We start from the raw sequence: 9,754 nt of genomic DNA on the forward strand, positions 1-9,754 counted from the left end.
GATAGCAAACTATCTTCGAACCACAACAGCAAAAAGGAAGTAGTCACTGAGACCTTAATGATTGGAAAACGCCAAGACACTCCTTAATGGTTTCAATCAACAAAATATTGTCTGAATGCTGAAATCTAATGAGCAGCCACTGTCAGAAGCTCTTCAACAATTTTGCTTTTAATGAGCAGAGCCTCAGCAGGCAAGCGGTCTGTCTATATGTATACATGCACTTTCTTCAAGCACAGCAGATATGGTACATTTGTTAAGGCTGCAACACTGTGCACATTTACTTTGAAGTAAATCAGTAAACTCAGTGGAACTTACTTAGACTCTTAGAACTTTATAGGAATAAACAAAATAACTAAGTACCTCGTGCTGATACACAAACACACACACAAACATAAAGTTATTTACAGTTAGAAACTATACACAGTGCTTTTCCACAAATACTTGGAAAAGCTATTGTATCCTTTATGAGATAAAGGCATTTTAAAAGGCATTCTAAGGAAAGTATTGGCTAAGTTGGCTCGCTGAAGCCTTAGAGCTGAGTTCTGCAAGTGCTTACTTTGAGCTAGGAATCTGAATGCCATCAAACTACTCTAGAGCAAATCCTTCCCATAACAGTTTATACTTCACAAATGAAAACATTTTATGTTGAGGCTCAAACACCTCAAAACTATACCTGCAAGGTTTTTAGCGGGGGCAATTAGAATAAGATCTACTATTTTATTATTGCTGTGAAATGTATTTTGTGTAGTGAAGTTTTTAGCTCTATCTTCAGTACATTTTATTTTACTTTATTGCTATGGCTAGTGGCTGATGCAAATGAAGACTCTTCTGATCTGATCTACCACCTCCTAATCCAAGAAATGTAGTCTGAAAACTACTAGAAAACTATCACAAACTGGCTTTAAGATACATCTTTTAAAAAAAACCAGTCCCCCTAAAAGGTAAGGTTATACTTTTATTACTATTGCCCATAACACCCAGAAGTAGCATAGTAAGCTGAGGACAACATTTCCTCCTCTTGGAGACAGCTCTAAACTTAATCAACTCCCTTTTGATTACGAATATGGCACTGAAGGTTTTGAGGATTTATATGAAGCTAATGGCTGGTGATGTGTCCTCGAGTCTATAATACACAGCTTAACCAACTTTTACATCTTTTTAAAAAGAAGGAAACAGAAAGGCCTTTATGCCTTCTTTTAAAGCGGGGGAAGCGAAGTGCTCCATTTGTTTGGATTAGCTATATTTGTAACAAACTTTCACTACAGTTGTTAAAAAAAAAAAAAACCTTGCAAAATGTTGATATCATTTCCAGACGGCTTTGTCAGCTTCACGATTTACAGGAAATAGTTGGTGTTCTCATGAAAGCCCTGCATTTACTTGTAAAAAAAAAAGTTTGTTTTTTTAAATTAAAAAACAAATCTTCCTTTAGAGTTTGCTTTTCCTAAGATTCTAATTTGTCACTCTGGCGAAATGCTCGAAAAGGCTTTCTCACCTAATGGACTATTGTGAAGATGAGGACAAGCTGTGCCTTCTCTTCAGAAAGGACAACTGCAAACTTAATTCCTTGATTGTCCCATTCAGGAACTAACTTTTACCAATGAATTGCACTTTACCATTCGTAACACTTGCCGTATGTGTGTGTGTGTGTGTGTGTATTATTTAAAACCACGAATGCCAAGTGAACAGCAACGTATTGGAAGAGTCTGTTAAATATGTTTAAATATAAAGGAAGAAGAAAACCCAAGTCCCACCCAAAAGTCTGGATTCCCGTCCTATCATTATTATTTACTATGATCCTTAGCAGGCAGGAGCATTCACAAGGAGCTCACGTATTCACACACAAAATAGCTGTCCACTAGAATGCTGCTTCCCAATTCCCACTTGCACTTTTTCCTCAACTGTATTTTTTTCCAACTTTGTTACAGTACTGTACTACTTCCTGCTCACTGGCAAAAGGATGAATGGAAAGAAGGTTCGTTATGAGTCCTCGTGTTTACTCCATCACTTGGCCTCTGACTTTTTTCTTTCCTTTTTCTTTCCTTCCTTCTCTTTCAGTCAATGAAATTTAGAAGGTTGACATTTGCGGATCGGGGGAAAACACAGCAACTTACATTGATATGTACGTACTTTGGTTCTCTCAATCTCTCTCTCTCTTTTTTTTAAGTTGCTAAAGGCACAGAAGCCTTAAATAACACCTTGCTTACCGGAAAGTGGTTTAAAATAAAAATAAAAGGAATGCACTAACTCAAACCTACCAAAACATCAAGAGGAAAATTCTCCTAAACAACAGAGCACAAGTCGACCCTGAGAAGTGCTAGTGAAATTTAGCAAGCTCCCTTTATGATCAAAGGCAGAGATTAGAGAAAGGGAGGGGGAGAGACCTATGGGGTAGAAAGTGTCAAGTTTGCACAGTACCCCTTTCCCCCCCCCCCCGCCCAAAAAAGGGGGAGAGAGCTTCTTCCTGGAGCTTTTAATAACAAACCATCCCACTTGCCTCCCCTCGGTATGTTTATCCCAAGTTACTATCAGCACAACTGCAATCTTTCTTTCTTAAAGTATTAGGAAGTTTTGACCTCTCCATTCATTCAGTCCTTGGGTGGGGGGGATCTGCCACATGGATCTCAAGTGTAAGCAAATTATTATTATTGGGGGGGGTGTCTGAAAACTAAATGAAGTAACTTGTAGGAACTCAGAGAGCTGAACAGGGGTCCTGGCCTTTCAAAGGAGAAAGTTTTTAACTCCTTTAAAAGATGTGATCCCTACCACCACCACATCACCTTTTCTTTTGCTGGGGGGTGTTGGTGGTGCTCCCCTTTCCCATCTCCTAAATGCATATATTACACAACCCAATACCCATCACACTTCTCTCCCCATCCACAAGTTAAACACATGTAATGCAAAAAAAAAAAAAAGTTTCCTCCCTCCCCCCCCCCCCAAACTTACTACTTTTCATGATGGTCTCCCTCTTGAGCCTCGATTTTTGTCTCAGTCCCCATTCTTTCCTTTTCTTCTATCCTTCTAAAAGAAAGCAATTTCCTCTGGGAGCAAATCACAAAGGTGCAAAAACTCTGGAGGGTCTCTGCATGCTCTCTGGGTGCAAGATTTGCAAAACTTTTCTTTTTAAGAAAATCCCTGGGCTTTCTTCCCTTTCCACCCCTCCTTTCCTTTCCTACATTGTGGGGGGGGGAGGAATTAAATCAAAGCTATGCACGTAGGAAGGGAGGGGAGTCAGGAAAGACACCGGCAGCTTTAGAAGTTCTTTTCGGGTGGGGGGCGGGAGAGAGGGAGTGCAAGGGGGAAGGGCTTCCCTTTTTTTTCTCCTCTCCTCGGCTGCTGAACTTGACCCCCGCTGACTCCACCACCAACAGGGCTACTGCAAGTTTTCAAGTCGCCCATTTCCCAAGCATCAACACATGGTTTTGACCCACAAAAGCCAGGCCAAGGAGAGAAGGAGGGAGGTTTTTTTAAAAATATATATTTTTACCCCAAAAAAATAATTTTTATAAAAATAAAAAAAAACCTCCATGCACTTTTGCTAATTCTTTTGCACTATTTTACAACACCCCTTCTTTAGAAACACACAAACTCGCCCCCCTCTTCCAACGCACCCTTGGTTCGGAGCTCTGATTTCTCATTGCGCACGCATACATAACGCACACGCGATATACATTTGGAGAATATCCTTTTTTATAAATAATTTTTTTAAAAAACAACAACCCACAACCACAGTCACATACGCAGTGATCGCCAGAAGCAGGAAAGGATTTGCGCGCAACCGGCCCCCCACTCCCCTCCCCTCTTCCTCCTCCCCCCCCCTCCGATCTCCACCTCTCCTGCCCTCCCCAACAACCACACACACACAAAACACAGTCCCTGATGTTGTTCTTTTTTTAAAACCAGCCCCCCCCCCACCTCCCCACAGCCGCCGCCAGCCCGGTTCTTTAAACATCTTCCACCACCGCCACCACTTACCTGTTGATTAATCAGCAGTAATAATAATAATAATAACCGGAGCAGCTTGAAAGATGGTGGAACTGTCGCTTGAGCCATGAACCGTCTTTCTGTTGTTTGCAACAGAGTTGATCTTGGATTATTTTGGAAGAGGTGGAAAGCGGGGGGTGGGGGGGGGTGGTAAGAGAGAGAGAGAGAGAGAGAGAAGGAAGGAGGAGGGGGGAAGAGAAAGGAGGAGGAAGACAGAGAGAGAGAGAGAGAGAGAGAGAGGGAGAAGCGGGGGTTAAAAGGAGGAAGAAAAAGAAGGGGAGGGAGGGAGAGAGAGGAAAAAAAAAAGATTTGCCTTTACAACCCCCCCCCCCTTCTCGCCCCCTCTGCTGATGGGGAGAGAGAGAGAGAAAGGGGGAAGCGCAAAGAAGGACCTGGATCTGCCTGGTTATGTTTATGAAAAAGGAAAGAGAGAGGGAAGAGAGCCTGGCTTCTAGTGGCACAAACAAGCCCCAAAAAAGGAGGAGGAGGAGGAGGAGGAGAGCCGAGGAGGCTTTTTGAGATTGCAAGGAGATCAGCTCTTTATCAGAAATGTTATCGCTTGTCAGGACCTCAGTCTCCGAGCATTACGTCAGTTTCAAGACACCAACACTATTAATATCAAAGGGAGCCTTAGCGAGAGAAAAAGCGCCACCCCAGACGGAGAGCCCTTAAAGAGACAGTGCAGGCGTCCCCTGTTGCCGCTGCCGGCCTTAGCCCGGCCTCCTCCGGCGGCTCCTCCTCCTCCGTCTCCTCTCGCTCTCTCGCTCGCTCGCTGCCTCTCGCAATTCGCAGCAGCGGCAGCGGCAGCAGCAGCCCCACGAGGCGAAGGCGGCCGGGGAAGAAGAATCACATCATTCACACGTCTTTGCCCTGACGGCCGGGGCGGGGAGAGGAGAGAGGGGGGAGAGCACCAGCAAGGAGGGGGGGTTCACTTTTGCAAAAGGAGGGAGACTTTCTCCTCCAAAAAAAAAAAAAAAAGCATTTATGTTTTTTAAAAGGAAAGAAAAAGAAATGCCCTGCACAGGAAGTTTTAAGAGAAGCTTTTACACCGAGTCAGCCCACTGGCTGCCTCAATGCTGGCAGAGGCTCTAGGGTTGTTTCAAATGGGGGTTGGGGTGGTGGGGTTTCCCCTACCTGGAGATGCCAGGGATTGAACATGATGGGAACTTATGCATGCAGTGCGAAAGAGCTGCCCCTGTTTTTTTGCATTGGGGTGGGGGGGGGGGCCTTGCACCAGCTTGCCTAGGGCTGATGCAAGTTTGGGAGCTCAGCTTTCCACAGGAGGAATCAGAAGAGATCCTCAGCTTGCCTGCCTTGGGAAAGATGGATTTGGAAAAGTCACAACACGAAAAAGAGCCTGCATGCATTTTATGGTTGGAAGTCCCTTGTTCTGTGGGGGAAAGAGGGAGAGAGAGAGAGAGAGACTTAGGAAAACATCTAACAGCCCAAATCGAGAGTTGGTTAGTAGTGCAAGTAACTTTCGTTTGCTTGTTTTTCATATTTAGGTCATTTCTTTTCAATGCAACCCTAAGCAAGATGCCACATGAACAGCAGTGCCAAGCCCCTGAAGGGTTTTATCATATAGGTGGTGTACAGTTATATACAGTATGTTCTCATATGGAAACTTCTAATTAACAAAAGTCAAATTCCCTATACTGTAAATTACTAAGCGCCTGTGACATTTAAAAAAAAACCCTCTAAGGAAAAATTCTCTGTGAAACAATTTTCAATGTGAAACGAGGCGGTGGTAAAAAAAAAAAGGCAAACATTTGTGGGACACCTGTAGAACCCTCACCCCCTCCTATAGGTTACTTGCTGTGGTGTGCTTCCCCTTTGTAATACATTTTAAATTGGCTTCAGACTTCAAGCAGTCGTAATCTAGTTTATTCTCGCTCCTAGTAAGAGATTATCCAGCCAGGAAGCATGAAAAAGCTAATTATTAGCTAGACATAAAGTTATTTCGCACAAAATACGTTTTCACTTCATATACAATGTTTCCCTGAAAAGTGTCCTTTTGGTGGTGGGGAGGGGGTGCACAATGCAACTAAAAATATTTCAATTTAGCAAACAAAGCAAAAAATTAATTTGAAATAAGCAAAGGCCTGTTTTGCTAGATTAATCATTTGCTTATCTTTTGTATAATATACTGGAAGATGTGTAAACTAACTCATTAATTCATATTCCTCCTCCACCACCCACCCCACAAGCTTACTTATGTTCTTTTGTAGGTTTTGTCTGATAAGCGCTTCATGAATAAGAATGCAATAATTCACAGGCAAGAGGTGAACTTGTGAGGTAAGTAAAATGTAGTTGCTTTATCTGACATATAACATGTTACTTTGAAGAGGGAGAGGAGAATCATTACATGATGTGGAGGACTGATTAGATACTCCATCACCAGAAATTCAGTTGGGAAAGCTAAGAAAAGTAATACTCATATCTGTGGTGGAATTTAAAGTCTGTTACTAAGGACTATTTGCATTTTTAATGGTGGAATAATTTACTGTAGTACATTGCTAATATCTACTATAAGCACTCTTTGGGGAAGCAAGATCTCCACGTTTTATTTTATTAAGCTCTAAATCCGATTGCTGAAGAAATTTTAGACAGAGACAATGTCTGGAATAATTTACGCAAACAAGGACTGGTGTTCATTTTTCCACCAATAAGGTTTTGGAAGACTCTAGAATACTTAGTTTAAACTAAACAAAGTCTTGTCTCTAGGTAACTTGTGACCCAACATGATTGCCAGTTAATCTGGTAGCATCCTGTTAGGTTCAGGAATATGAATCAGGTGAAACAGTTGGTCCCTTGGCTTAACTGGGTCATGGGTTTGACTGCGAGGGAGCAAACTGAATGTGCCTGAACAAGCTTGTCAGCTGGCACTGTGAATGGAAAGTTTAAAACAAAAAAAATAAAGGTGATTGCTTCTTACATGCCCCTGGCAGTGATAGAATCAGGCTTTAGGAAAATGAATTCTGTTCCCTTTCATATGGACTTCAGTATCATCACAAGGTGATTTTGAAAAAGAAATTCTAAGGAAGGTTCAAACAGCTCGGCATGTAACTTTGTCCCCAATTTCCCCAGATGTGAATTCACTTAAAATTATTGTGTAAAATTACTGATAACTAACACATCCTGCTTAAGCACAAACTTTTTGAAATGATGCACGTATCCTTTCCAACATATCGCTCGGACAATAACTCCTAAGGATTTACATGGCCAGGTTAAAAAACGAAATGTTAGAAGGATCCCCCCCCCCATCTCTACTTCATAAATAGTAAGGCCGAGCTGTATTATATTCCAACAGAAAAATCCTGGGAAAACTGTGTTAGCAAAGCACCTCTAAAATAGTCTGTCTGACATCTGCAGCATTTCCCCTTAAAATAAACCAAATATCAAAAACAGGCTAATTAATAAGCAGCTAAAGTTAACTGGGAAAAGAGCCGCGAAGAAGTTGATAAAAGCAAAAAGGAAACAAAGATGCAGCAAAGTGTTTTGGGTTATCTTTTTCCCCAAACAAAGTTGTTTATTTATGAAAAAATTTACGGAGAAAATTTCTACCTCATGCTCAAGGCTTTAGCACATGCTTGTGATTGGCACAATATGTGGATACACAAAGGGCCTCATGAGGTCCATTTATTTAGCCTAAAATAAATGTTTCCAACTCATTCTTGAGCTCAAATAATAATTGCCTGATTGTAACTTCTAATATGCATGGGTCAGTTATTCTATTGTTTCTTTCAAGTACTTGTCCATCTGTTTTTGAGACACTAAACATCTAAATTATATAAATTACATAAAGCAAGATACTGAAGGGTCTTTTTTTTAATTCTGCTGTCCAGTACCGTTGAGCACATCTATTTTGTTTGTTTGCTTTAATTAACAGACTATTTGTTTTCTTTGAAACCAGGTTACCCACAAAGTGAGACACTTTTTGCAGCAGGAATTCCAAAAGGTGTGGGTGACTTATAATGAATATAAACATTGATCAGTTCATCCAGCCAGAAGTATTAAGTTTTTTTCTCCCCTTCTACGGGAAAGTGGGGGGGGGCACAAAAAGATTTAAACTGAGGTACAGCCGAGCCAAATTTAAGCATTTCCCCAGTTCCATTGCTTTCAACGAGAGTTAAGCATCAGTTTAATTTTAGTCACATTGAAATCAACGAAACTCGTTTCTTAACTCATATTCTGCACTGAGACAAAATAGAAAGACCAGTGACGGTTACATCTTGAAAGAAAACAGCATAGCTGCCTTTGTTTATCAAGATGAAACAGTGTGCCATCTAGGCCTTTATTGTTTAATGCTGACGAGGAGGGGCAGTTTTCTCTCTCTCTCATCTTCTTGTAGTTTATTCAACATAGATACAGGGAAGGATTAGCAGTTAAGCACAAGCAAACGTGTTTTACAATTTCAACCTTTTAGTGCATAACTTCCTTACTTAAACTACTAGAGCCTATAATCACAATGATTTTACCTGATGGAACACGTTTTTCAGAAATATAATCCAACTGTTTATCCTAACATGTCATAAATTGCAATTCTCCCCAAAAGCCTGTAAGACTGACATCCATCGCTCTTAAAACGCCTATTGCCTTTGCAGACACATCATCAACAAAGGATTTCTCCATTATTATTCCCCAACTTAGTTAAATACGAGTTCTGAGGTTGCCGTTGCTCAACACACGATTGTCCCGAAGGCCATTTTGAGGTCATCCGTGTTCATATCAGGCACATGAAAACCACACAGCAAGTTGACTGTTGGGTGGCAGATGGAGAGGGGGAAAAAACCTGGAACCTGTCCAGGCCCAATTTTATGTGTGAAAGTTCTGTAAAATTTTGCTTTATTGTCTTCCTTAATTAGGATTTATGAGGAGCATTTCCTTAAGTGTCACAGTGTTGTGTTGCAACGTTCTTGGGAATTTAAACACCCATCACTGGCAAAGTGGCATGCAGTTGGGCCACTTGATTGCGGTGTACATCCAGTGTGACATGAATCTCTCAACAGCCCTTTGGTGCAGAGCTTGAGAATTGCTCCTGTTCAACAGGCAGGGCCCCTGAAATCGATGCTGAGGATCCTCTTGAGCAGCCCTCCAGATTGATACCTGACAAAGAGCCCAAGCTTTCCATGATGCTGGAAACATCACGACAAAAAAACCAAAACCCTTCCTTCTGTCTGTCCTGAATCTTCCAACATTCCTAGTTTCTGATGACTCTAGTTTCTAGTATTACAACCGAGGTAGAAAAAGTTCCCTATCCACTTTGTTGTTCTTGTGAGCTCGCCAGAGGCATCCGACTCTCCTCTATTAGAAATGGGTTGCTGGGCAAGATGAACCTTTGGTCTGATCTGTTCTGCCATTCTGATAAGATGATGGCAACAACCCAGAGGGATGCATTTCATATGTGAATTAGCCAACAGGCAGAACTTTCTGATCTGCCAGGCATCAAGTGCTTAGTAATCAAATAATAAAACAAAGATATGGGCATATATATTTTTAATCAGGCCAAGGGAAAATCACATTAAATATTAGGGATGAACTGTTCTGATAATGTAAGTGGCAGCAGAAACGGCTGACTAACTATGGAATAAATTTGTCTGTTTAAATTCTAAGCCAGAACACTTTTGGTAGAGAATATTTTTATTACTACAGTGGTGCCTCGCAAGACGAAATTAATTCGTTCCGCGAGTGTTGTCCAATAGCGGAAATTTCGTCTTGCAAAGCACGGTTGGAGGAAGCGAGGTCTTACGGGGGGGAAATCACAAAACGTTTT

General features: G+C 41.5%; 1 protein-coding gene and 1 long non-coding RNA gene across 6 annotated transcripts in view; one reads left to right on the forward strand and one right to left on the reverse strand.

Moving 5' to 3' along the window:
* TRPS1 (transcriptional repressor GATA binding 1) overlaps positions 1-4,151 on the reverse strand; it is a 239,207-nt gene extending 235,056 nt beyond the window's left edge. For 4 of the 5 annotated variants that reach the window (XM_033155773.1, XM_033155772.1, XM_033155774.1 and 1 more), the window contains exon 1: positions 3,973-4,151. The gene's annotated coding sequence lies outside the window, so the exon portion shown is untranslated. Of the gene's footprint in view, positions 1-2,943; positions 3,107-3,972 lie in introns of those variants that run through there. The other variant, XM_033155771.1, reaches the window with a different exon arrangement.
* Positions 4,152-5,392: 1,241 nt separating this feature from the next.
* On the forward strand, positions 5,393-9,003 carry LOC117050246. The gene is made up of 3 exons (XR_004427073.1): positions 5,393-5,441; positions 6,210-6,276; positions 8,847-9,003. It is a non-coding gene; the product is annotated as an uncharacterized LOC117050246 (long non-coding RNA).
* The last annotated feature ends 751 nt before the right edge of the window (positions 9,004-9,754 follow it).

Source organism: Lacerta agilis, chromosome 7 (genome assembly GCF_009819535.1).
Source record: "Lacerta agilis isolate rLacAgi1 chromosome 7, rLacAgi1.pri, whole genome shotgun sequence".
NCBI lineage: Eukaryota > Metazoa > Chordata > Lepidosauria > Squamata > Lacertidae > Lacerta > Lacerta agilis.